This window comes from Cryptotermes secundus, unplaced genomic scaffold (assembly GCF_002891405.2).
Source record: "Cryptotermes secundus unplaced genomic scaffold, Csec_1.0 scaffold16, whole genome shotgun sequence".
Lineage (NCBI taxonomy): Eukaryota > Metazoa > Arthropoda > Insecta > Blattodea > Kalotermitidae > Cryptotermes > Cryptotermes secundus.
In genome coordinates this window covers 1,281,086-1,308,749 of record NW_019718616.1, presented here as the reverse complement: position 1 = coordinate 1,308,749, position 27,664 = coordinate 1,281,086, and the positions used below count along the sequence as shown (strand labels likewise).

The 27,664-nt window shown below is 42.2% G+C and overlaps 1 protein-coding gene across 1 annotated transcript in view; it reads left to right on the top strand.

Moving 5' to 3' along the window:
- The window catches only part of LOC111861385 (autophagy-related protein 16-1), a 616,691-nt gene that overhangs the window by 393,231 nt on the left and 195,796 nt on the right, over window positions 1–27,664 (top strand). The window lies entirely within an intron of this gene.

The following is a 27,664-nucleotide window of genomic DNA, read 5'->3' as shown; positions in this document are numbered from 1 at the left end:
GGCTGTAGTGTCGACCGCCCCTGTGGTCTAGTAGTCAAGAGTTCCTGGCTACAGATCCAGATGTCCCGGGTTCGATTTCCGGCGCTACCAGATTTTCTGAGAAGTAGTGGGTCTGGAACGGGGTCCACTCAGCGTTGTGAGAATAATTGAGGAACTATTTCAAGGAAATAGTGGCTCCGGTCTAGAAAACCGAAATTAAGGGCCGTGGGGATTCGTTGCGCTGACCATTCGACACTCTCTATCCGCTAAAGTTGGCACTAACTTCGCCAACAAGCTGCGGTCTCTAGGTCGGTATAATTCGCTTGCTGACTAAAGCCACGGAGTTTGTTTCTCTTTTGGCTGTAGTGTAGCCAAATGCCAAGTCAGGGCAAAACATATATTAACTATGTTTCTAGGAAGTTTGGGCAGTCGAGGCCAGCCTGGAGATATGAAATGGGTCAAGGAAGGAAACCTGAGCTGTAAAATGAATTACCGAGTCATCAGTGACACTGGGACATTCGTTGTGTAAAGCCTTTATGCTGTAAAGAGATGACACTTCATGTGCACTAATATTCTCTGTTAATTTAATTTACTCTTGGTTCTTTCATGTTCCTATCTCCTTTTTTTTTCTTCTTGCATGTAAACATTCTGAGTATTGTAATGGGCCAGGCACTTACTGGCTGGTTGTTGTCTTTCTAGCCTTGATAGTACCTGCAAAATCTGATTATGGTTCAACTGCAGTAGGTGCCATGACCGATGAGAGATGAGGTCCAGGAACTAGTATTGGTGTGAACCTTTGTGAACATTACTGGAGGAGCGTAGACTGAGGGTGTTTGAGAACAGGGTGCTGAGGAGAACATTTGGACCGAAGAGAGACGAAGTTACAGGAGGTGTGAGAAAACTGCATAATGAGGAGCATCAAAACTTGTCCTCTTCGCCAAGTTATATTTAGAATTGTCTAATCAATTAGAATTAGATGAGCATGGCATGTAACACGAATGGGGGCGAAGAGGAATGCATATAGAATATATTTTTCTTTAATGCTAGTGGGGTGGGACTAAGTCCCTTATACTGCGGCCACTTCTGGCCTATTGTACCAGCCCCAGATGATAGGTGAGGGTGATTGTGGAGCAGTTGGTGGCATGAAGATTTGCAGGGGAAGCCGAAGTACTCGGATAAAACCTGCCCCAGCGCCACTGCGTTCACCACAAATCCCACTTGACCAGACCCGGGATCGAACCCGGGCCGCCGCGGTGGGAAGCCAGTGACTAACCGCTTGAGCTATGGCGCGGCCGTATATAGGATATTGATGGGAAAGTCAGAAGGGAAAGGACCACTACTAAGACCAAGACGTAAGTGAACTTAGAAAGATAGGATGAGGCGTATGAACTGGATTGATGTGGCTCAGGATAGAGACCATTGGAATGCTGTTGTGAAATTTCGGGTTCCGTAAAATGTTGGGAAGTTTTTGAGTAGCTGCACAAGTAGCAGTTTTTCATGAAGGGTTCAGCTGCATGAATGTAGTTTGTTAGTTTGTGTAAGGTGAGTAGGTATGTATTAGGAGTCCTTCCGGATCTCATTTCCCAAATGTCCGCAGTAATCCAAAAAGTCTCTGACCAAGCAAGTTATTTCGAGCAGTAAGACGTCTGAATTATATACGGGAGGTGCCCGATTCGGATCTCAGTCGGGTCACCGACTATCCTGAGTCTTTTTACGTCCTCTAGTAATATTCCGGTATATTATCTTAAATTATTCCATGATATTTCCTTCCATATCCTTGTCAGTTCATTATTGTTTGTCATTGATCATTCGACGCTGTGTAGCATGCTTATCTGACATCATCGTTATGCGAACTACGAGTTACGAGAAGCAAGGAAATCAGCACTCGGGATAGTCAGTAGCTTGGCCAAGTTTCAAACCGGTGCCTTATAACTTCATATGTCGATCATTACCGCTGGATAAATTGCTTAGTAAGACGTAAGGGGGCTTCTCCCTTCCCGTATGCAGCGAAGTTTTCTCGGGCAATCGGCCATGTTAGTAGGGAGTTAATATGCGTCTTTTCGGACGGTTCCTCCATTATTAGGAGTTTACATTCGCCTCTGTGTTTTCTTTAGCTAGATATCGCACTGAGATGGAAAGTTTTTGGGAGGCACGAAGAGGGTTGATTTTTTAAAATTTGATGAACACTTCTATAATCATTGGCTCCGTACTTTTCGGCAGTTCTCGAAATACTGGATTTACGCGATCTCTATATCTGTGGGAACTTTCTTATGCACTAAGTCAATGTGTTAAGCGTTTAAGGATATAGAAACCTGAATATCGGTTATTTGATGAATTTTGTACCATGGTGGGCGGGCCTCTGAAGTTAACAATTCCACATTTCCAACCTTTTTTGTGACCTTAAAACAGTAAGAATTCGAATTAGTGTTGTGATATTACGAGTATAAATAGTCGGCCTTAGCGGGCTGCAATACGTTCATTGCATGGCATAATGTAGGAGGTTAAAGCTACAGAACCTCATAGTTTACTGTTCGGAACCTGTAGCTTCTGTCACATCGCTTGAAATCCATCCCGTTGTCTTGTCTTGTCCTGTCCAGTCCAGCTGGGTTGGACAGCAGACAGGTTTGTTTAGACACTGACTTTTTTATTGTAACTTCCTGTCGACCTGTTGCATCCCGCCAAGAAGTCACCTGCAACAGTGTCTGTCTCGGTAGAAGGAAGGGTCATTTATTTCTTGTGGACAGCAAAGAAAAATCTCATTACTGCAAAACCGTTTATAAGTCAAAGATCATGTACAGCAGGTGGCTGGTCAACATGCTTTAGGTCACTGTGTCACTGATGAAATAAGCGCAGAAATCCTACCCTGTCACAGATTAAATCTAGCTGGAATGCGGTCTGTTCTGTTCTATTTTTGTGTGTGCAGTAAAGGTTTTGATTTCCCACATTTTACCTTAGTTTGTCAACACAACATTATCCCCCTGAAGCGTGCATTATTAATGGTGAATTGCATAATTTGTAAAGATAATGTGGTGGTCTTTACAGAAGAGAGGTAAAAGTAAAGTAAAGCTATCCCTGTAACAGGCCATGAAGGTCCATAGGGTTGTGAGACGTTAAGGGTCCCACGTTATCTAGACAGTCGGCTCAAAGATGTTGGTAAGGTTGTCAGCCTTACGCGCCGTCCGCGCTTTACTTCCCAGGAAAATTATTTATTTAATTTCTGGTACTCATTTCTGTTAGAGGCTGAGTGAACCCCAGGGCCTTAGTGCGGCCGGAAGGATTAATCTTTTTATGAATTAACATCGGGACAGCTGCTTAAGTATGATAAAGTAGCAACTTGGAACTTGGGAACCATTTCGTTATTTGCTTGAAGACAGACGAACAAGCAAGAAAACCTCTGCCGATATGTTCGGTCACAGGGCTTTCCGGATGCATACTGACTTCCAGCGAGTTCATCGAAATAATATTTCAAAGTTCAGTTCAAACGGCACGGAAAACAAAACATGTCTCCCCTAAAAAAATTAACAGGTTAATGCTGTTTAAGAGAAAAGTAATTTGTTCTTAGGATGATGATACGAAAGCCTAAACATATTCTGTTGGGAAAAATGAAGAGTTTTTAATGCTAAAGCATATAGTACATACAGATACCAGTTCCGTTACGAAGTCTGACTATTGGCATCGAAATATTGTTAAAATAAATTGATCTGAACCCGAAGAGAACCCAGTAATTCTGGAAATATCTTAAGAGGTCGCGTAATTGATTATGTGCGAACATTTTCCCCTTTATATTATGGTAGGATTGTCATATTGGCCTTACTAGTATGCACACAGAGGCCATGTATCAACTACTGATTATCGCAGAAGTCAGTGGTACAGATACCATTTTTCCAAGAAGTTAACGTGCTTTTGGCTGTTTAAGGTGTCATCTGAGTTTCGTGTGTGTGTGTGTGTGTATGTTTTATTGTTTATACAGTCATTGCCACTTATGTATTATTTTGTTTTACATAATTCAGACCAAATTTCGGCATCGAATGGGTGACACTTCAACTTCATATTCGGGAGGTATCTGGTTAAAATCTCGGACTGCTTTCCCCCCTATCCTAGCTAAGTTTTCATTGTGGTTTTCCTCAGCCCATCCAGGCAAACGCCGCAATAATATTGTCACGTACAATGTGTAACTATAGACGGGGTATGAATTGGATCTTGGATGTATTGACCACTTATATACACCACTCAGAACTACGCTTTACAGATCACTGACATACACAGACTAGTGTCCTCAGTCCATTGCAGTCTCCACTATCTGTTTCCTGGCAACGGATTTAACACAGGAACTGTAATAGTTCCACTGAATTACACCCTCCAGATGTCACGCATAAAGTCTTGTTTTTACAGGCACACTCTTGCAAAGCTCCTGTTAACTGACACCTCAACTAACTGGGTCCCAGGCTGCCGACTATTTCACACCAGCCTCCTATTCTTCTCTTCACAGGCTCTCAACTGAACTGCACTCAGCCAAAGTCAAAGTCACATTGCGACTGACGATCAGTCAGTCAGTAAGTCTTGGTGTCGAACCCCATCTGGGGCTCATGACCAGATTTTTATTACTGTTTGACAGTTACGGTCTTGTTTTCGTAGGGCGCCCTCTCTGACGAGAGGACGGGTCTGTCTTTTGTGTATGCTGCTGGTCCTTGTCAGCGCAGTTTTTTTTTCGGGTCCGAGTCCGTTGGGACTCGCGACCATATTTTACTGTCTCAGATTTGAGACTTCCTTTTCGTCGCCTCCTGTGACTCGTAGGGTCACGGTGGAGGTATTCGATCCCGCCTCCACACAGGTTTGACTTAAGTCAAAGTCAAAGACAGAGTCACATTGTGACTGACGGTCAGTCAGTCAGTCAGTCAGTCTTGGCGGCCTAAGGTTCTCGCTATATAGCCTCGGGACGGACCCAACAGAACGAACCCCCGTTTCTATTGTAACTGTATTGTTGTGTGCTTCTTGTTTGCGCGGGAACGTGTTTACCGAGCCGTTACCAGGCAGCTCATGTTCTTTCTCGCGATCGTTGCATAGCAACGATACTATACTTTACACTGTTTCAAAGTTAGGCTACGACCGGCTTCATTTGATAGCCTTTCCAGTTCGCTGTTCACTAGTCTTGTTACCATTCAGTGCAAGGCACATTATGTATTCTGAGATACTTACACCTGCGTTGTACAAGCCAGTAATATAAGTTCTGAGACTCTCACAACAGTGATTGTTGGGGGGTTTTGACACTGTGCCGTCTTATGGGCGGATACCGCCGTTTTGGAGGAATATTCTGCCCCCATTTTTCAACAGTATGTTCCTCCGAAACGGCGGTATTCGCCCACAGGAATATTCTGCCTCCATTTTTCAACAGTATGTTCCTCCGAAACGGCGGTATCCGCCCACAGAAATACACAGCATCACAGCCCAGGATACTACAGTCTATTTTTTTATTGCTAGTGGGGTGGGACTAAGTCCCTTGTACTGCGGCCACTTCTGGCCAATTGTACCAGCCCCAGATGATAGGTGAGGGTGATTGTGGAGCAATTGGTGGAATGAAGATTGGCAGAGGAAACCGAAGTACTCGGAGAAAACATGCCCCAGCGCCAGTTTGTCCACCACAAATCCCACTTGACAAAACCCGGGATCGAACCCAGGTCCCCGCGGTGGGAAGCCAGCGCCTAACCTCTTGAGCTATGGTGCGGCCATACTACAGTCTAAGACATGAATTAATAAATGCATAAATAAAAATACTTGTTTTTTTTTTCTATTTACAAGCTAATGGATATATATTTTCTTTTGTAGTTATACTGGAACTTAGGATCTGAAGTAGTTCCTTTTTTCCATTAAATTTGCATGGGAAGCCGATAGCTCTCCAGTATTCTCAGAATTCGACTTATGGACATTTCGCTTACGATACAGGAAGGACAGTGCTGTGTAATGTTTTGCTGTCAGTTTGGATCGTGACGCTGTATGGTTCATTAGAGACAGAGGCTAGTACGTACGTAGTATTCATGTCAATAAGTAGTGAGGTTTGTCCTTCTCACAGTGGTTACAATGAAGATTGTTGTCTCTTAAAATGTGACGCTGTTAGTCTGGTATATTGTTACCGACGTTTCGGAGGAACGTTGTCCTCCATATTCATACCGTATTACACGGCGTCATGTTGCAGAAGATAATTTTAATGTACGTAAGAATCTAAGGGAAGTACAAGAAGTTATGAAGATTACATCCTACTTCATGATTGTTGTAAAACATATTCATCCCACTGAATGTTTCGCCATGAAAATTCTTTTCTCGTTGGAGTATTAGTTATTTCAAACTGATGCCGGCATGGAATAATCCGCATGCTTTGCACAGCTACATCTTCCTACACTAGGTAAAAGGTAAAGCTATCCTTGTAACAGGCCGTGGTGGCCCATAGAATTGTGAGAGGTTGAAGCTCTCATATTTTCTAGACAATCGGCTCACAGATGGCGGTGAGGTTGTCAGCCTTATGCGCCGGCCGCTCTTTACCCCCCAGGAATGTTCCTGGTACTCATTTCTGTTAGAAGCTGAGACGACCCCGGGACCATAGTGCGGCTGGAAGGATTAGGTAAATTAAAATATCCACCTCATCGGGATTCGATCCCGCACCTTCTGTCTTGTAGCATATTGCCTCATCCAAATACACTACCGCGTTCCCCCCTTTCTACACTAGAGGTAATAAAAAGATAAAGGTATTACTGTAACTGGCCGTGAAGGCCCATAGGTTTGTGAGACGTCGAGGCTCCCACATTTTCTCTAGACATTCGGCTCACAGATTGCGGTGAGATTGTCACCTTACTTTGCCGGCCGCCCTTCACCCCCCAGGAAACGTACCTGGACCAAAAATTGAGGCCTAATTGAATTAAAATGAAGCATATTTATGGAAAACTCTAATTTTTCGGTACGTTGGAGTGGAGAAAATTTGTAAACATCGTCCAAGTTCTAGTCTCTTCTAAGAATCTCTAACGATAAATCCGTTCCTTTGACGACTTTACATTGAAAGATATCACAAAATTGTGTGCAGCCCTATTCGTTTAAAACTGACCCTGCCATATGCAATGTATTCGTCGATCTATGACTGTACTTTTGTAATATGGAAGACAGGTCCTGAAAATAACATCGCTTATGTATAGCGTACTTGAACTTACAGCAATAATATGTTTATAAATATTCAGACTTCTTCGCATACAAACAAGTGCTATTGATACATATCCGTGGTACTCTGTATAAGCCGCCATGCTATTCATCGTCCACAAGGTCAAGTCACTCACTCATAGGAGCTATAGAGCTCAGTCTGTAAGTCCACTGATCAATCATAGTAATGATGCTTGTCTTTAGTCACTGGGGTGCTGAGAAGTGTGGGCAAGATTTCTGATCATTCGAGAAAATAGTGATAGCCTATGCTACCACAGTCAATAATTTCGTGGACTGGCCGCAAAGCGTCATTGCAGTGCACTACAATGGATAGGTTGAGGCACGATATGATGCCCTGTTAGTTCATCTCTCGTCACAGCAAGAGACAGTTGTGTGCAAACAGTGTAAGTAGAACTACGGTCTCTATTGTGAACTTCAGTTACATGCGGGTGGCGAAAATTGAAAATGTGACAGTTTGAAGAATGAACAAACATCAAGTTCTGCCAGGAACTGGGCAAATCCCCTAGCGAAACATTTGGCGTAGGAAAAATCGGCTGTTGCTACACGACAACGCCCCTGCACATCGCTCTGTTCTTGTCTAAGAGGAACTGGCAAGGCAACAGGTCACCGTTTTGCCACACCCTCCGTACTCACCTGATCTCGCACCATGCGATTTCTTTCTCTTTCACCGCTTGAAAGCAAAGTTACGTGGCCGTAGATTTCAATCGTCCGAGGAGGTGGTCATTGCCACAAGAGACGCCGTACTGGAATTTCCTGCCAATATGTTTCAGCAATGTTTTCGGCAGCTGTATCAACGTTGGCAGACTTGCATAGCGGCCAACGGCAACTATTTTGAGGGTCGATGTGGATCTGTATAAGTATATGTGAATACCTTGTAATATGATGCGATAAAACCACAGTCCATGAAATTAATGACTGTACCACGTAGATGCGTGTACCTTGCACCGTCATTATTCAGGTGTGATCTACAGAGGCTGTTTCTACGTGTTATCTTTATCACAGCCATTAACTGACTGCTGTATTGTAACTCGCGTTTTGTGTATCTTGCGGTTAGACCATTAATTCTTCGGATAGGGTTTTGTGTGGACTGCAATGAATCTTACGGTTTCATGAACACCGTGAATTTCTCTACTAGCCGAACGACTGTCAGATTCTCAAGAAGCGCCCCGCTGCTTGAAGTTAGCCCCGTTATGGGACCCACAGAATATTCCAGAAATCTTTCGATAATGATCTCTTTTTCACACTGAGTTAATAATGGTCCAGTAAAACAAATAATTTATTTGTGAAATACAGTGCACGGTTATTTTCTATGGTTACGAAGCCTGCAAGCTGAGCAGAGATAATAGGAGAATAATACAGATAGAAGAAATGAAAATTTTCAGACGTGTTCTTTAACCGTGGAAAAAGGATGCAGTACGCAATAAGTACTGAATTGTTGAGATTCAGTTATGATTTTAATGTACTCGTGAAGTTTGTGAAGTATTTGTTTGTTTAAGGCGCATACGTGTATACGAACCGTATATCGTGAAATACTCAGAGATCCTGTATACTCGTATGTATGTACAAACATAAGGTGACGTGTATACCCATTGGCAGCAACGACTGTGTGAACACGTGCCCATGGTGAACACGCCACAACAATAGAGAGGCTGTTTTCTATGTGGTCATCGCCGCGATCGTTGCTATACAATGGTGCGGCGAACACGCCTAAACAATGCGGGACAATAGAAGAGGGCATTTTCCGTGTGGTCCATGCGAAGTATTTATAAAGAAGAATTCAATTGAGCAGCATAGGGTGAAGAGTCGAGCTTCGAGCCTTCCAGGATGTGAACTTGGGAGCAGAGGAATTGAATCGAGTCGAGTCTTCGGAATTGGCAGTTCCAGAATAACGTCAAGAAAGGAATTAGGCTATGAAAAGAAGACGTCATGTGTGATTTGAAGTTACAGTCAGACGGTTATAAATCCGTTGCCAGGATACGACTAGTGAAGACAGAATCGTCGCGTGTTCAACGGTGAACTAAACGTGTGTAGAATAACGATAGCGCTGTATTGCCTGTAGTCCCGAATATTGAATGCATAAGGTTCAATAAAACCAATCATCCACTCAAAAAGTAAACACGTCTATAGTCCCCCTAACACGTGACAATATATACATATATGAATATGCATATATTTATATACACACACAAATATGGATTCTGTAGAGAGATTTTATGATTGTATCTGTGTTTCATTTTTTCAAGATATGTAACAGTTCGTATTTTTTATCGTTAATTATTAATCATTGGATATGGACGCATAAATATATAAACCTTTGACAGCAGGCATATTTATATGAAGAAATATACGAGTAGATCTACAACGCGGAAAAGTGAATTTGAACACGATTTCGGCATTCTGGCCTGTCCACTGCATATTAACACACAATAATTTATAAATTGAAGTGTAAATGGTTCTACTCGCCCCTAGGAAACGTCTATCAGTTAAAAACTGGTATTGCTTTGCTGGAACCGGGCGCCTTACTCAGAGACACAGTGAAATCTGGTCAGTTCAGATCACTAAGCGATATACTATACTGTAATGTTTTGTGTGTTGTGTATGACCACTTTTTATGATCCTCCACTATGTATCCAATAACGATACAGCAACTACAAGACCATTTAAAATACTGTACTCTACAACAAGAACTTAACATTCCACGTTTCAGAGATATTTATCTCCAGCGTAATGGAGACGATGAATTTGATCGGTAAGAAGAATAATTCTGATACAATCGGTGTCTAGGTAACTTATTTCTTCATGATTTATAGAGTTGAACCACAATAATATTTAACTTACGTGCCTTAACAGGTACATTATACAATCATACTGAAACAATTTCTAGACTTGTTATGCTTTTAACTTGAAGTTGTTTCACAATGAAGATGTATAACGCTATGTTTTGCTTCATTTTTCATACAGACTGAATTTTCAAATCCATGTGTCTCTTTACCCGTACTTTAATCTGAGTACAAGCATCTGGACGCCTAGAAATTGCCCCGTATCATTAGTACGTATAAGTCGAGGACATTAGCCCAAATGTACGAGCATTTAATGGTACATATAGGGATTAGGAGCCTAGAAGTAAAATGGCATTGCTGTAATACAGATTCTTTGACCATGAAATACAGTTCATCCTTCATGGAAGAGGACTTCTCGATTTTCTAACGTCTCCTTCTGATACGTAAGGAACGTTGAAGAGTTATGTCTTCTGGGATGTATAGCAAGTGCCACGTAACTTCGAACAAGGCAAAGAGTAACCTTGAATGCGCAGAAGAAAAATTTCAGACAAGAGTTGGAGGGTGTGAGAAGTGACAGGCGGCCAGTGGAAGAACGAGTGTTAAGAAACTCCTCCCACCACAAGCTGTGCGCGGGATTTGACTATGAATGCGGAGCCTTGTTCGAAGTTACGTGACACTGTCTATGATGCCGTGTAATGCTGACTACACTGTGTTATAACACAGAAGACAGACCACTTCATAACCTCACCTCCTACATAATGGTAACTGTGTTGTAATGTAATTTTAAAGCAGATACCTTTTCACATTTGAGAATTTTAAACTTTTGTATTACGAGAAGGAAAATAGTAAATAAAAAATAAATCAGTTGGAAATTAAATAATAAAAGTAGTAAAGTAAAGTAAAGAAAGAAACTATCATCTCGGCGGCGCGCCATAGCTCAAGCGATTAGTCGCTGGCTTCCCATCGCGGCGGCCCGGGTTCGATCCCGGGTCTGGTCAAGTGGGATTTGTGGTGGACAAAGTGGCGCTGAGGCGGGTTCTCTCCAAGTACTTCGGTTTTCCCTACCAATCTTCATTCCACCAAATTCTCCATCACCATAATCACCCGGGGAAAGTATAATAGGTCAATCAGTGGCCACCGTGCCGAGTGGACCCAGTTGGACTCCACCCCCCACTAAGCGAATTTAATCATCTCGGTGATCTGGTGGTTATTATTCTAAGTTGGTACCGATAATCTGGCCCTAGTACGCAGACACTTGAGAAAGAGAAGAGATTCAACTGTCTACACGCGTGGTGTATCAGTTAATTGTATTTCAGATAATGAACTATTCCCAGCATATTCAAAACATGCTATTGGCACTATCGCCGATATTTGAAAATTCAACAATCGTAATATTTGGTGTACAATTCGTGGAAACGATATAATATATATAATGATAGCTGAAGGTGTGTTAAATGTTTAACTGTACAAGAAGAAAGGCAAGTGGAAGGAAATTCACGAAACTTTAATCAAGTTTTGCGTTTCTGACGTCATAACTACCTTATACTTTATAATCAAAAGAGAAAAGTGTGAGTAGCTGTGAATAATTATACGCGTGCGTTGAATTGTGAACGAAGCCTGTAACTCGTTAACTCTTTACACTAAATCAATATATGTACGAGGTGCGAATAGCAGTTAGGTAGGCAAGCGCTGTAATATGCATTTGCATGGATTTAATTAGCTTTCCATTCTCACGCGAAAGGTTCCGGAGTGTAACAATATATTTTAAGGATTTGTTTCAAGTAGGCGTGAGAAATCAACAGGAAGCAGGATACAGTAACAATTTCGCGTCTAAACCTACTTCATAAAATGCGGAAATATTCTTTATGACTTGGAATTTCCAATATTTTTAAAAACCCTTGTCCTTGTATGAGTCCCTCAGTCACTCTCAACCAGATCATTTCATTTTCCCTTATCACCATTACAAATTCGCTTAGTGGGGGGTGGTGTCCGACTTGGTCCACTCTGCACGGCGGCCACTGATTAGCCTATTGTAGCCTGCCCCGGGTGATTATGATGATGGAGAGTTGGGTGGGATTTGTGGTGGACAGAGTGGCGCTGGGGCAGGTTTTCTCCAAGTACCTCGGTTTCCCCTGCCAATATTCATTCCACCAATTACTCCACAATCACCCTCGCCTATCATCTGGGGCTGGTACAATAGGCCAGAAGTGGCCGCAGTACAAGGGACTTAGGCCCACCCCACTGGCAATAAAAATACATTAATATTGATTACAATTAGTGTTTTAATATAGAGAGTGAACCACAGTAAAGTATGATTAAGAGAAACAATCTACGTTCCAAGTACGTGAACGTTCCTGCAAGCGATATTAGCCGCCGAAACACATCTAGCAGAGGGTCAATTCTTACATGAAGAGCAGACAGTGAATAAAGCGATTTACCGAGCAGGAGGTCGAAGACTAACAGTTTCGAGTTCCCGCTCGGCTATATCAAAACTTTGTTCAGTGTCTGCTGCTTGAGTAAATAAATAAATAAATAAATAAATACAATAAGTAATAATAGCAGTACCTTTAAGAATGACAACATCGATGATGATGATGATGATGATGATGATGATAACAACAACAAAAATGCTTTTGCGGATTAGGCAATATGATTACCATACCGAAAATCCTTAACATCTCAGTGTTTCTGATCCTAATCACCGTGTCGATTTGTAACAAGACTGGGAAGGGCGTACTCCTTAGTGTAGTACACGAAATTGCCAACAATATTCTTCATGTGTGTGTGAATGATAACATGTAAATTAGAGAGAGTCTCCCACATAGAATTTGAGCAGAATCTGTTAAGGGACCTATGAAATACATAGAAATGTCAATTTATTATCTTTTCTGAAGCAGTCTTTATTGATGATCAATATGGCTGGATATCGGCAGTGCCCAACGTTTAGTGAAAGTATCCCACATCGAATTTCAACAAAGTACGCGAAAAGATGTATGGGATAAACGGAAAAATGCATTTTTGGCAATATGCAAATCAAGCTGTATTATGGATCAGTTTGGCTGAAAATCGGAATTGCTCGAGAAATGTTGGAGGAAGTCTCCCCTACCAAATTTCAACAAAATGCATGTATGTGAAACGGAGTGTAAGATGTATGAAATAGTCCATTTATGGTCTTGTATAACCTGTGCTTTGTTATGGATCAATATTATCACGTGACAGTGTGACTATAAGCAGGTTTTGGATTGATGATCGGATCTATTGGACTCTTTGATACAGCGCGTGACTACACTTTACAGTTCACTGTTATACACACACACACACACACACACACACACCAGTCTCCACAGTCACGTCTTGACTAGCCGTTTCTTGGTAGCGGCTTTTAACGCCGGACTTTCCCCAGCTTCTCACAGCAACAGCTCACAACGACTGAACCTCAACAGTCCTCTAACTAACTGACTAACTCCGTCACTCACAAACCAAATAAATCACTTCAACTGTCACCAACTAACTGCCCTGCTTGTAACATATCGACACGGATCTCACAGAAAACATCGTTTCTGTTGCTGTTTGCGGGCCCTTGCCTAGTAACGGCCGTTGTATAGTTGCTTGTTTCTCTGTCTTTACCTAGCAACGGGTCTACATGCCACAATAAGCAGTCAGTGTCAGTGGTTTCAAATCTAAACTTCCAGACAACTTGTGGAAATCTCCCTTATCGAATTTCGGAAATATCTCGGAAACGATTTATGGGACACACATATTCGTGTGTTTACTGCATTATGTAAACCATGATCCATTATCCACCAATATGGCTGAAATCCTGACTTTAGTGACACAGCTTCCTATATCAACTTTCAACATCTGTGGAAGGGTTTATGGGGTACATGGAAACGTCCATTTGTGCCCTTATGTAAACCACGATTTATTACGGAATAGTGTGTTTTAGCTGAAATCCTGACTTTAGTGACACAGCTTCCTATATCAACTTTCAACATCTGTGGAAGGGTTTATGGGGTACATGGAAACGTCCATTTGTGCCCTTATGTAAACCACGATTTATTACGGAATAGTGTGTTTTAAAATAGAAAATGATACAATTTACAGTGAATGTTTCCCATATCGAATTTGAAGATATTCTAGTCTGTTTCGTCGCTGACAGACAAGTGGAGGGACAGACATGGCCTCCACTATAAGGTGTGTTTTTTTTCCCTCCTTCTGTACTTAGTATGAAACAATGCTGTGCTCGTGAGGTCGAACTCTAAATACCGTCGGATTTTCACGTTTTCAGCCCCCGTGTATACTAAAAAGCGATTCTTGGAATGTCCGTCTTTCTGTCGTGTGTTTGTGTTTGTGTGCGCCTCCCTATCGCCTGAACGAATGGACGAATTTTGTTCATATTCGGTATTTAGATGTGTATCGAATATAGGTCAATGCCCGGTGAATATGAATATTCTACATCCAAAAACAGGGATCCTTTTGTGGGGCTCTCAAAAACAAAAATGAGATTTTCTCGAAAACGGCTGTAACGGTTTTGTTTGAAATCAAGTAATGTATGGAGACCATCTCCATAAATATAACTTTATATGTGATATCTTCAGGGAAATGGTGGTATGTCCTTTAGGGGCCCAAACGCGAAATATCAGTTTTCTCGCAAAGAGCCTGACGGATTTTGATTAAATTTTAATGGTCTGTAGAAGCAGCGGGCTCAAATGATATTGTCTTAGTCAAACCTTCCAATATGTTACGGGTTTCGAACAAAGGGCCTGCGGCCTGTGCTGAGTTACAAAAACATTACTTTTCTCAGAAATAACCCTAGCGGTTTTATTATATTTTTCCAGTTTGTACTTTCGATATTCCCGAATAAAACTGCATATGGCATATTTCCCATAAAATAGAGTATCAGTCTGCTCCCTACGGGCCACAGGGGTTATTGTCATGAAATGTATAGTAAGTTATATTTGGTATGACATGAGGAAATAACTTAATATCCCCTCATGACAGCAAGATGATGTTTAGTTCTCACCGTAGGCCTAGTCTCTGATAACTGCCGGTCCTAGTGGCTGCTACGAATTCGATGCAAATGAGAAAAGTAAGACGGTAGTACTGAGCCATGTACCAACAATTCTGTGTTTCGGGGTTAGCCTTGTATGCTACAGCTGTTCAGCATTGCGTCTTAGACTGAATCAGACAGAGAGAAATGGGAGGTGAACCTATACACAGGTCTAGGGGTGGAAGCCACGAGACGTACATATAAATCGACTTTCCCTTCAGCCTTACAGCCATCCTGAAGATGGCAGTTGCAATGTTCGCCGATTTTTTTTTTCATTATTGCTAGCGAGGTGGGACCAAGCCCCTTGTACTGCGGCCGCTTCTGGCCTCTTGTACCAGCCCTGGATGATAGATGAGGGTGATTGTGGAGCAATTGGTGGAATGAAGATTGGCAGGGGAAACCTAAGTACTCTGAGAAAACCTGCCCCAGCGCCACTGTGTCCACCACAAATCCCACTTTAACAGACCCCCGGGATCGAACCCGGGCCGCCGCGGTGGGAAACCAGCGACTAACCGCTTGAGCTAAGCGGCCTCCGTAGTCTAGGGGCTACGTTCCCACCTCGTGACTCAAGGTACGCGGGTTCAAACCCGGCGGAGGTCGTGGAATTTTTAAGGGCGAAAAAATTCAGGGAACAAGTCCTCCGGGAGGGACTTTAAGCCGTGGGTCCCGTGTCGTAGCTTTACGGCACGTAAAAGAACCTCATGTCTCAAGGGGACCACTGAGCCAAATTCAGGACATTTCCCGCCCAACAGTAGTCTCTAACGCCTCTGGTAGATGGGGGAAGCGTCGAGATACCGCTGAGCCAGTAGAGGCCGAACTCGCTGGCTGAGTCGGGACTGATGGCACGCACCAGTACCGGTAGGGTATAGAGACTGGTAGAATATCACAGGGGAACGCACAATGGACCAATATCTGGTCTAAGTGCATGGGGAAAACCCACCCTCTCCAATAACAACAACAACAACAACAACAACCGCTTGAGTTATGGCGCGGCCCCTACCTTCAACGTTACTAAGTTCCGAATAGGAGCACGCAGTAGCGTAGTTGGTTGAGAGGCTATGCTACAAGCCGGAAGGTCGCGGGTACAAGTCCCGATTAGGTTATTGGATTTTTTCAATTGACCCAATCCTTCGAGCTGCACTATGGCCCTGGGGTTTACTTAGTCTCTAACAGAAATGAGTACCCGGAATTAATTAAATAAAATTCCTGGGGGTAAAGCACGGCCGGGGCGTAAGGCTGACAGCCTTACCGCCATTTCTAGATAATGTGGGACCCTCAACGTCTCACAACCCTATGGGCCTTCACGGGCTCTTCAAGGGAAAGCTTTACTTTTTTTACTTTAATGTTTTAAATATTCCGTCGCATTTGTAATTTTTGATGCATCATCTCCTTCCTGTACTATTCTCCGCATATGCTGTTCCTAGTTAAAACGTAAAGTTGTCCCTGTACTTAGCTAATTAAACATCACCCCATGAAGGCGAATGGGAGAGTGGGTGTATAGATCCACATTTTCTTGACCTCTTCACTAGTTGGAGGTATGTGGTCAGCTTCACGCCCCAGCCGCTTTACCGCCGGGGAAAGAGCCCCCGGTGTAGAAGGTTGGGTGGACTCCAGAGCCGGTCCTGACGATATGAAAAAGTGAAAATTATTGACACTACCTGGACTCGAACTACGACCTTTCGGTCGTACAGCCCGTAGCTAGTCGCTATACCGACTGCTCTACCCCGGCTGTTTACTTTCTGGTGTATGGATGTTTAATTTCCACGGAAGTTTTATATTTTACGCTTCTTCACGTTCAGCGCCATGTAATGTAACAGCAAAAGGCGAATCCAAGGAGCCCGCCATAACGACATAAGAGGAAGAAAAATCCCACACATTATTAATCTTGTGCAAGGGGACGATGATTAATCGTCTTCACTCTCCAGCCTCTTTACTTCCAATGAAGGATTCTCTCCTCCCCTCGTCCATTGGTGGAGCCAGAACCGTTCAACCTTAATCATAGCACTGCTTAGTGCCCATTGCAGAAGTCAGATTTTTTTTTTTTTCGATATCTTCCTCGATCTCCATTGTGAATGAATACGAACCAGCGGTGTTTCCTTTCTGCTACGTTTGGCAACGGTGTGCTGTCACGCCTGGCTCTGTATGTTAGGTTCCGAGCATGTTAGTAATTGCATTTTGATACAGACTGTGCATATGCAAAATATGTGTGAGCTACACAATGAGATGATTGTGTCGTGAGTCGAGATTTTCTGCCGCACAAATCCAATTCCTGAACAGGCCACTGTCCAACGCATCACACACATTTCGTGGGATCGACGACCCTTTGTTCCAGGCCCTGTAGGAGGTCTGACGAATTGTATTACTGTAACGAACCCTTGTTTCCGCGCAAACCAGACATCTGTAAAATATTACGTCATTTTCCCCTGTATTTTATAAGACAGAAAGGATTATGGCATTGTCATGTCGGTGTTTTTGTGTGAATTTACCCGACCACACCGAATGATCGATGGTAATTAGATCCAATATGAACATTATATAATTTCAGGTCATAAAATTTCTTAATTCTCTGAAATTATCAGTAACGACATGGCAGCTATACAAATTACCGCAAGCGGGAATATCGTTAGTGGCATTCAGTGGTGGATCCTAAATTTTGTATATCGATAGAACTTTAAAAGGAAAATAGTGTAGCGTTGTTCAAAATCCGTATTTACATTTCCGATCGATGCAGTTATGAATGAATCGTTTTAGGTGTAGGTAAATGCAGTTTGGTATTATGATAGCTTATGAACGTGTCTACATAATATGTAGGCATCTAAACATTTCCGTTAACATTGTAGTCTTCAGGGTAACTTGTAGATGCACGCAGTACGTTTCGCCTATCTTTGTATCTCACTTACCAGACTGTACGGTGTCACAATCATAAGACTGAAATATGAGTGTTCACCACCGCGGAAACCCAAAACCTGAAACTTTTTATAAGGATTATGAAAATTATAAACACAGGTACAGATGGAATATCCGACATAAAGTTAAGTAACTTTCAGGTCTTGAACATATATACTAGCCATGGTTTTGGATAAAAATAGGTCGTTAAGTTATATAGTTATTGATTTAAAATGCAGGTTGCGTTTTTTACCTAGAAATATTTATGATAAAATACAGTCCATAATTTATTATCCTCACTTCTTATTTCTGACGCCCTTTTTTATCTCGTAACATACGGGTCAAAGTTATGAACAAGAACTGTGTTGTTTATTCTGCCCAACAGTTGTAGGTTTGACTTGTAAGGTCCCGAGATTGTTACATTTTCCAGAAATCCGTCTTGGCTCAATAATAGAGGTGCCTAAGAAGTAATTTCAAGTTTAAATAAAGATACAGAGTGTTCTGTTCGTCATTGTAGATTTGAACGCGAACTTGAGCTTGTCATGCCCAGAACATGAAGAGGGTGCAGACACATCCGTGAGTTACTCCAGTTTCTTGGAAATTGTTTCATGTGGAATTCTGCAATTTGTTGCTGTAAATACTGTTCTTTGTTTTTTGTGTTCACTGATTTAATTTACATCTGTTCTACCCGATCTCACATACCTGAGCGAACGTCGCGGTTGAAGGATTAGAAGTCTTTTATATTTGAAAGGCTCGGGGTTCGGTTCTCTGTCCGGCAACTGGCTAGTATTATTGATCTCTCTCGCAGCCAAAAAGTGAATACGTGCGAGGATAGTCGCTTGAAATAGACTTCAGACGCTTCCTTCCCTATCCGTTCCAACTCATTGGTCACAGTAGTCCTTTCATTCGTTGCTGTTTCAAGTAAGAAGGCCATTGTTGACTGAATAGTATAGAACATTGGAAATGTATGCATTTCTTCCGTTATCATATCGAAAGCCTTAAGGCTTAGGTTAAAGTATATGGAAAATAAATTATGTTACTTTTGTACAGCGGTTGGTGGAAACATTATTCTTCTCGATAAATATTTAAGGAACTATACACACAGTGAAGCATGTAGGGTTTTATGTAAAGTAGCCTTTGTTTTTATCTGATTTCATCCGAAACTGGAATATATCGACAGATGTTCGTAAAAGTCCCGGTTATATAGTTTCATGAAAATCCGTATGTCGCTTCTGTAGTTCCACGTATACAGGTAGGATTCGCAGGATGGCGAAATCGTCTAAAGGCTTTTCGAATGAGGATTATAAATCGCATCCCAAAACTCAGCTATTAACACCTTATCAATCACTTTAACCGCAGTAGTTATGGCACATACTGGCCTGGGCTGTACTTTGTTACGTCATGGTAGGAATCAGGAAACGGAAGAAGTAGAGCAGTTACATTTTACGAAGGACAGGTTGGCCCGCTCGTCAGAGAGGGCGCCAGAGGTCAAGAAGGACTGCAGTTGCCACGACCTAAGACGAAAGTCTGGCCACGAGCTCCAAGAAGGAATCGACAGTAAGACGAACTGACAGAAGAATACCACAGCCGCATCGTAACTTAGATATTTAGAGTGTTCGCAACCGAGTGGAGCGCCGAGTAAGTTCGCTTAATCTGTCCGTCGACCCTGCATGGTACAACTGGAGAACTTCAGGATTGATTTTCAAAAAACTTTGACGTTGTAGAAATGTACCTGATTTGTCAACACATTTGAATGTTCACTTCGATAGGACAGTTGTAACTACCAGTATGTATGGAGACTACCCCCCCCCCCCCCCATAATATTTGTCGGACAGAAACATACCTTGAACAAAAGCCAAAAGGAAAAATCAGACATTTTACTGCATGTTTCCATAAGTCTTACAGTTTTCAAGGCAATTAAACAGAACGGGTGTTATTAACACATTTTGGAATTTGCATGTTCAACAGTCAACCATGACCTACTGAAAGAGTTAAGAAAGAAATACTGACTGAAGAAGGTCTTTATTGGGTTGGGTTATATATATATAATTTTAATTCAGATTGTGTTGTGAGAGTAAACGCTGAAGCCTTGTCACTTATTCAGAATTACTCGGTTTTCGGACTTAATCCATCGCCCGGGATTCAGGAAACTACAGAACACAACGTTTCGGAAACTGGATCTGTTTCCGTCTTCAGGTGACGGGGCATACGCGTACTCTGTTGGGTCCCTTAGAAAGAACTAACCTCTATCACTCAGTCAGCTTTTATGTTCGGTCCCTTAGAAAGCGCTAACCTCAGTTACTGGATCGAGATGACCTCTTTCTAAGGGACCGAACAGAGTAGGTGTACCCCCCCTCACCTGAGGACGGAAACAGGTCCGGTTTCCGAAGCGTTCTGTTCTGTTGTGTTGTTCAGAATACCGGACGATGGACAAAGTCCAAAAGCCCAGTATTTCTGAGCATTATACACCGTCGTCACAACCTTTCAGAATATACTTTTTTTTTCCCTTGGCACTACAGCCCCAGTGGGCCTAGGCCTACCTCCATGAACTTCTCCATTCACTTCGGTTTTTCTAGATCTTACACATTCGGTAGGACTCCTTGGACGGGTGATCAGCTCGTCGCAAGGCCTCAACCTGTACACAAACACAGAAAAACGCACACACACAAACTAAACATCCATGCCCTGAGTGGGATTCGAACCCACGATCCCGGTTTCCAAGCGAGCGAAGACAGTGCATGCCTTAGAGACCGCTCGGCTACCGTGACCGGCCAGAATATACTTACTACTGATTATTTATTTATTCATGAAGTCTATAAAGTGTACTTGTCGCCAGTCTGAATATCATGAGAGATACTGAATAGTTTGCATGTGAATTTAGTGTTTATTATAACTGAAGAGTTCATCATAGTCTTAATTATTTAATTTACAATTAATTATCGAAACCGACATGTATGTGGAGACAGCATAATGTTACGTCTTCGTAACCGGGTAACGTGAAAGGATAAGAGAGCTGTGGACGTCTGTATGGAGGGAACTCAGAATAGCCAGTTACCGGCAGAGATTCAAACCCAGTCCTTTATAGGAGATAAGAGTTCATCGTCACGTTCGGTACATGTGAACGAATGTGCGGAGGTAGGTGATAAGAACCTTCATATAAAAGTAGACAGTGTACAGGATAAGTCATAAGTCCATCTGGAAACCCCGACAGTAATTAAAATCGCTCTGTAATCATATACATTAGCTACAAGGGGTACTGTAATTATAATCATAGAATCACTCTGCATATCAAATATATTGGCTACAATTGGTACTGTGATTACAGATTGTTGTCGAGGTTTCCGGAGGGACTTATGAATCATCCTGTATAGTCCCCAATACTGACAGAGTTATTAAGTAACAAACTTAAAAATTTCGTATAAAGCTAGTGGAATAGTTACTCGTGCAGTTGTGTGGAGACCCTCGGAACCGCGTAAACATAAATCTAAGAATAATGTTCAAAATATATGTTATGTTTCTGTGAAGTAGTGCATAGTCATTGCCTCGTGATGTGTTCTCATATCTCGCTGACGTACCGTCTGCGTTTTACGGTGCTCGAAAAGGCGTGTTACCTGATCTGAAGTGAGAGGTGGGGCATAGCAGTCTTCCTCATTGCAATGGTTCTTTGTTTCCCAACACCTCACTCCTGTCTGTGACCTGGTGACGCCGTTACGCAAACGGTTGTTTCTTTTAGAATTATGTATATAGGATCTTCGCTTGTTGTGTTCTGCCTGTCATGATGAGACCAATTACACTGAAAACACCAGTGACCTCTTCTTGTAGTAAGAAAAACCTGGTTCTAAACTTTGTATTCTTTACATTGGCTTTATTGCCGGCTAGTTTATTGAATAATCTGTGTAATGAGAATTTATTGTTTACTATATATATTTGTATACGTTTTCATAATTTTACTTTTCCAGCTTTGACCCTATGTTATAGGACTGGAAAGTATTTTCGATAGGTTTTCGGATCCGTGGTTCTTCATAACTTTTACTGTTCTCCAAGTACAATTAGAATGATCAAGTCAAGGAGGATGAGGTGGGCAGGTCATGTAGCACGAATGGGGGAGACGAGGAATGCGTATAGGCTATTGGTGGGAAAGCCAGAAGGAACGAGACCACAGGGAAGACCAAGGCGTAGGTGGGTGAACAATATTAGAATGGATTTTAGAGAGATAGGATGGGATGGTATGGATTGGATAGATCTGGCTCAGGATAGGGACCATTGGAGGGTTCTTGTGAACACGGTAATGAACCTTCGGGTTCCATAAAATGCTAGGAAATTCTTGAGTAGCTGCAGAATTGGCGGCTCCTCCAGAAGGGCTCTGCTCCATGAGTGAGTGAGGGTTCTGTAGACATGAAAGCAGAACCCTGTAACTGCAGTATTTGTAAGCGGGAAGATCATAAAACTTCACGGTGAGATCTTCATGTTATTACCTTCTTCCTGTTTCCAATCCATGCCGAGACGTCTGATACTTTTAACGGTTTGTGTTACTTCTTTCTCGTGGACAGTAATCCAACACAATTTTAGACCTCGCTTTAGCGCGGTTTGTGTACATATTGTGAGGGATTTTTGCAGTGAAAGTCTTTCCAAAGGCGTCTAATCTCAATTTGTACGTAGTACTACATGGATGCACCGCCGATCACAGTGGCCGCGCGGTCTGAGGCATGAACTGTCTTCCCCCGCTCAGACACCGGGATCGTGGTTCGATTCCCACTTGAGGCAGGGATATCTATATGCGTTTATCCTGTTTGTGCTGTCCTGTGTGCAGGTAGCGGCCTTGTGACGGGCTGATCCCCCGTCCAAGGACTCCTACGGACTGTGTATAGATTGAGAAACTGATAAAGGGGCCAAGGTCCAACGAAGGGCTGTAGAGTCATAGACACATAGACCCTGACCCTCGTCATCAGAGCAGTAAATGTGTACTTGGGCTTTCCTTAATCATTTCTATTCTTGTGTTTTTATGTTCAGTATTTTTCTACTAATTTCATGGAACAGGACGTTGGAAGTTCCCCAACTTTTATGGAACGTCATAGTTTATTATGTTCACAAGAACACTCCAGTGGTCACTGTCGTGAGCGATTAGAATCCAGCTTGCTCCCTTAAATCGTATATAATATCCTTTTTTTAATAATATCCTGTAATCTACGTCTAGGTCTCCGAGTGATCTCTTCAGGCTTCACGTCTAAAATAGTTCATGTATTTCGCACGTTCTCCACGTGTACTTACGTTTGTTTCCATATTCCTTTTATCACTTTAATTGTGCTAGATGAATAATGCAAATTACGTTACATGAAGCTCTTACTTATGGAACTTTCTTCAGTCTTCCGTTACTGCTTCTTTGTTACGTCAGAATACGGTATCCTCATCGCTGTGTTCTCGGAGTCTAGGTTTTTCCCTTGGGGTGAGAGATCAAGTCAGATGCCTGTACAAAATAGTAGGTAAAGTTGTAATTTGTATACGTTTAATATTTACGTCCATAGAGAGGACACATGAAAATGAAAGATTCTGAACTGAATGCTGGAAATCAATCACAAAATTTATTCTACTGTTAGCGTCTTTATGGTTGCACCTTCGACACACAACTTCCTCATGTAAACAATGGAACTTCTGTACTGTTTGTAAGGATTTCTTAGCTATCTTTTATTATGACACTCGTCACTTATTCAGGGAATTTTTAGATATTAAAAATGTATATCTAATGTCAGTTAGTGCCGAAAGGTATTCATAACAATAATAATGCTAGTGGGATGGGACTAAGTCCCTTGGACTGCGGCCACTTCTGGCCTACCAGCCCCAGATGATAGGTGAGGGTGATTGTGGAGCAATTGGTGGAGTGAAGATTGGCAGGGGAAACCTAAGTACTCGGAGAAAACCTGCCCCAGCGCCACTTTCTCCACCACAAATCCCACTTGACCAGACCCGGGATCGAACCCGGGCCGTCGCGGTGGAATTCCAGCGACTATTCATAAGAAACTGTGGATATGTGATTTTCTGTTTAACCCGAAAACCATATTGGTTGTGTAACGTATTCAAGGCAAGTACACCTCTCTGCTCTCCCCACCCACCGTCTCTTCAGGCTAACTTAGTTTACTGATCTTGGAATCCAAACTCAGGTATTTTTGGAATTAAATAGTATTGTGTATAACTTCGTTGGGAACTACCGTTGCCCCTGTTTTCACAGAGATAAGTGTACTTGAAGTCTTAATTCGGAACAATGATGCTTGTCGTGATATGTTGTTTTGCGAACTTTGTGGCTTCATTGCTGAGTTTGACTCCCACGGATTGCTTTGAAACAGTTTCTAGGCGCAAGAATAAACTTGCATTTTGATGATGGTAACGTGCTTTTGACATTAGCACACAAAGCGTTGGCAGAGTAATTGTCTTGTTTTCTTACTTTCCATGCAGTCTTTGTAAATAAAACCTGATTTCTCATTATCTTTGAGAACATTCGCAGATGTGGACCCTGTATTAATTAGCGCGTCTTAACATTTACAGTCGTCTGCACTACTTTCGTTGCCTTTCCGCTGTTTACCCGCTGCAAGGGCTGTGTTACTCCTAGTTCCTTGGTCCACCGCCGAGCAGGTGGTGGAGGATAATATTCAGGAAGTTCCGCTTCGTAATTCTGCGGCGAAACTGGCGGTTTTGCCTCTCCAAAATAAATCACGGCCATTTTCTCTTTTTTTACGTTTTAGTTCTGTATACACTGCACAGCCCCCGCGGTTGATAAACATGATCAGATGACTCACAAGTCTGAGGATAAATTCTGATACACAGAATTGTGAATCGGCCGGTCACGCTAGCCGAGCGGTCTAAGGCATGTACTGTCTTTGCTCGCTCGGAAGCCGGGATCGTGGGTTCGAATCCCACACAAGGCATGACTGTTCTGTATGTGTATGTGTTTGCTCTGTGTTTATGTTGTCCTGTGTTTAGGTAGAGGCCTTGCGACGAGCTGATCACTCGTCCAAGGAGTCCTGCCGTCTGTGAAATAATCGAAATGAAAAAAAACCTCGACACCGTAGGACATAAAAGTAACGAATTAAGTAAGTTTGTTAATCACATATTTTAATTTTATATGCTTACCGGGCAGATTTCTTATAATATTATGTGCCAACCTTCAATAAATTTTTGTAAGATGTTCAAGGATGTGGAGTGATTTCAGCTTTCTCAGGATAGGCTGTTGTCAACATGGCAGCAAATGTTCCGGTACAAAAATAATTTTGAGAATTTTCTCACCAGCTGAGCGACTGCCATCTTATCAGCCCCTTCTCTATAAGGTTGTTTTATACGGGTTAAATATTTTACAATATAGACCTAAATAGGAGAGCAATGAATGCAGGCTGTAATTACATATATATGGAAAGCATAGGCGCTTTTACACCGCTAAATCGAACATTAAAATGCGCACATCAAAAATGGAGCCAGTAGCTTATTGTGAGATTTGAGGTTCTCACAGCGGCGGTTATTCCAGAAGGCAGAACTCTCCGAGTAGCGTGTTCGTCGCTGAAGTAAGCTTGCAGTGTATATCAAAAATAATCCATCATTAATTCCAATTCAGTATCAGACGCTTTTTTTTAATTTAAAATGAAGTACATTTACTTTAATTTTACTTTATTGTAAAAATTATTATGTTTCAGTAGAAATCAGTTTTATAGTTCTCTACTAGCCACTATATTTAGGTGACCCGAAGCTTGGAACTGTCATGTACACAAGGTCTTAGTATCCTGTTATCATGAACCTCACTTGTAATTTTGGAAGCTATTTCCTATCAGCAAGAGCCTCACTAATATTTAACTCAATGGTACAAAGCGCCTCGTGAACGTGAGGTGTAGACGCCTGTGACAATTGTATTAATATAATTATTGACTTTTTGAACATTATCCATCGTCGTGTTTTTCGTCCGGAGATAGGAGCTGTCTCTTCGATTGGACCCAACTGAATACGCTTTAACCTTAGGATGCAGACAGAGTACAGTCTCCGAAACCTTATTTTAAATATATAATAAAACAGGCCAATGGCTAATGTTCAAAAAGTCAATAAATATACCCATTTGGATAGTTGATAGTTTTTGAAGAGGGCAGAAGTTTCTATTCTTTCGTGGAACCCAGAGGCTCATGGCCTTGCTCAGGAATGTCTAAAATCAAGTTACTGTCCTCTAAAAGAATTCCCTTGTCTAGAAGGAGATGAGCAGACAGTACACGAATTTAAATCATATCTAATGTACCAGGACCTATTCACTTTAACAATTATAGCCCTTTTGTTATGCGACAGAAGGCTTCGTAACCTCAGTAAATGTTCTGGTAGGTGAGTCTAATGACCTGTACCAACACACGCACGCACGCGCGCGCGCACACACACACACGCACATCGACCGCTGTCCCAGTTGAATCGTGTAGGTACAAAGATCATTTGTTGCGTGAGACTGGAATAATTCAACATCAAACATTGTACGCTGTTTTTCCCCCTTGTACGAGACAGAAGGCGAGTAACAGTATAACAATTTCCAACCATTTTGCGCTTTCATATTAATTTAATTTTTTTGTCACAGTCTCGTATAGCTCATAAAACATCAAAGTATAACGTGGTGTTCGCCATGTACATTGGTTTATTTCTGCCTTTTCTGTAACACTTATGAATTTTCTGCGCCTGTAGGTATTGGATTCACGTTAATATTATCTGTACTACATACTTCACTTGTTTGTGTTTGGATGTTTGCTCTCTGATAGTCATTTAAACTAGAAAGCTGTTTCTTTTACTTTTGGTTTAAGACGAAGACAATTAGAAAATTACGTCTATTTTTTTTATTGCTAGTTGGATGGGACTAAGTCCCTTGTACTGCGGCCACTTCTGGCCTATTGTACCAGCCCCAGATGATAGGTGAGGATGATTGTGGAGCAATTGGTGGAATGAAGATTGGCAGGGGAAACCGAAGTACTCGGAGAAAACCTGCCCCAGCACCACTTTGTCCACCACAAATCCCATTTGACCAGACCCGGGATCGAATCCGGGCCGCTGCGGTGGGTAGCCAGCAAAATTACGTCTCAATGCAATATGCGTTAAAGCACAGATATCCTGTAGTTCTCTTTTCTGTTAAAGTTATTAACGATGAATTACAAATTTAACACATTCATTACTATACAAGATTTGAGATTTTCACGGCGGTGACTATGAAGAAAGCCGTCTTCTTGGATGTGGTGCCATGTAGATATTGTGTTAACCGACGTTTCGGAGGAACATATCTACTCCATCTTCAGGATAGAAGAAAAAATAAGAAAATCCGCGATCGAGGAACCAGCGTGATCAAGTACCGACAGACTAGACAGACAGACTTAGTCTGTCAGCACCTTCTCACGCTGGTTCCTCGCTCGCGGATTTTCTTCTACCCTGAAGATGGAGGCGATACGTTCCTCCGAAACGTCGGTTAACACAATATCTACACGGCGCCACATTCCAGAAGACGGCTTTCTTCACATTCATTACTGATGAAAAATTTATTTTTCTGCTTAGACCGTAAGAATATATACTGTGTACTGCAAGTATGCCTTTACATTTACATTTACAGCGCCTTGTGCAGCTTGTATTGAATACGTCATGAAGCTGTGTTGTGCCTATGCACCGCGTAGTGAAGACGTGCAGGAATCGTAAGAATATGCAGTCTAGACATCAGGTCTAAATCACATGTGAGTAGTCCGCTTCTTGCTCTGATCCCTCTGCTCCCGGTACAAATTGG